The 1,854-nt window shown below is 39.2% G+C and overlaps 1 pseudogene; it reads left to right on the forward strand.

Moving 5' to 3' along the window:
- Positions 1 to 564: 564 nt before the first annotated feature.
- LOC102827003 lies at positions 565 to 1,245 on the forward strand (annotated as a pseudogene).
- The last annotated feature ends 609 nt before the right edge of the window (positions 1,246 to 1,854 follow it).

Below are 1,854 nucleotides of genomic sequence, written 5' to 3' on the forward strand. Positions count from 1 at the left end.
GTAAAAAAAAAAGAAGATGAAAGGAATGCAGAGACTTGCCGTACTAAAAAGAAATGGTTGATGTTCAACCATTCCAAAAAGTAGCATAATGTTTTGACATTATATACCAATGATACTGAAGGAAGAAGTTTAAGGTGAATCAGTTAGTCCAGTGGACTAATGGAATATGTAAAAATCAGTCTCCATAACTCTGAAACCAGAAGAACTAGATGGCCCAGCTACCATTACCAGCTTCTCTGAAAAGGGATCACATCAGAAGGTCCTGGGTAGAGTGGCAGAGAATGTAGAACAAAACAAGACAGACAGACAGACAGACAGAAACAAAGAAAGAAAGAGCATCAAACTTACTGATCAGAAAGAGACAAGAGGAACCTGAGCCTATGACCCTTGACCCCCCTTCAGCCCTTCAGGTCTGGAAAGGAACTCACCCTTTTAGCCCAATTTTCAGCCAAGTAGTAGATAGGTATATAGGGGGCACAACAACATTGTTAAGGCATGCTCACCATGGAATGGTCAATCAATCAAAATCAATAGGACAACATTTTAGTCTGGATAAGACAGTGTATGCTGAGCCACTACAGCCACCAGCTGCTGCAAGTCTGGAGTCTTTGCTTCCCACTGCTTACTCGCTGGCTGCTTCTCCTCTGCCCTCTCCACTTCAGGAAGCCGCTAGTTGTGTTTGTCCTTGGCGGGCCGGGTACCGGCAAGGGAACCCGTGCACCCACATTGTCAAGAAATATGTCTATACACCCTTTTCTGCAGGATAACTTCGTGATGAAAAAAAGAACCCAGATTCACAATATGGTGAACTCATTGAAAAGTCCATTAAAAAAGGAAAGATTGTGCCAGTTGAGATAACCATCAGCTTGTTGAGGAGGGAAATGGATCAGACAATGACTGCTAAGACCCAGAAGAATAAATTCTTGATTGATGGGTTTCCAAGAAATCAAGACCATCTTTAAGGTTGAACCAAGACCATGGACGGAAAGGCAGATGTATCTTTTGTTCTGTGTTTTTGTTTGTTTTAACTGTAATAATGAGACCTGCATTTAACGATGTCTGAAGAGGGGAAAGAATAGTGGTAGGAATGATGACAACAGAGAAAGTTTGGAAAAGAGAATTCAGACCTATCTTCAGTCAACAATGCCAATTATTGATTTATATGAAGAAATGGGGAAAGTTAGGAAAACAGATGCTTCTAAATCTGTTGATGAAGCTGTGAAGATTTTTGATAAAGAAGGCTAACTCTACACTTGAAGGTATCCTTGAAATCATGCTTGAATATTGTTTTGATAGCTGCTATCAACCCCCTTTTAAGGCAGGTTTGTTCTTTCATAATTAACTTCTCAAATAATGGCTGGAAAGTCTGTAAGAAAACAGATTAAATTTTTTATCTTTTTTTTTTTTTTTTTTTTAAAAGGACAACATTAACCTAAGGACAAGTTGAGAAGGGATGGGAAGATGAATGGAACGGAAACAGGAAGAACAGGGAGGAAGTGGGATAACTATTGTTACATGGAAGGGATTGCAATCACTGAGGTGAGACAAAGGGTGTGATTTGTTTAATTTAAAACTGATTATCTTGTCTGTAAACCTTCACTAATTCACAAAAAGTTTTAAAAATTGAAGTCCAAGTTGCACTGTAGGCACTGGCAAAGAACAAGTCTCCAGGAATTGATGGAATACAAAGTGAAATCTTTAAACAAATGAATGCAGCACCGGAGGCACTCTCACAATGCCAAGAAATTTGTAAGACGGCTACCTGGCCAACTCATTAGAAGAGATCAATATTTGTACCCATTCCAAAGAAAGGTGACCTAATGGAATGCAGAAATCATTGAACAATTATCAATA

Source organism: Chrysochloris asiatica, unplaced genomic scaffold (assembly GCF_000296735.1).
Source record: "Chrysochloris asiatica unplaced genomic scaffold, ChrAsi1.0 scaffold00047, whole genome shotgun sequence".
In the NCBI taxonomy this organism is placed as follows: Eukaryota; Metazoa; Chordata; class Mammalia; order Afrosoricida; family Chrysochloridae; genus Chrysochloris; species Chrysochloris asiatica.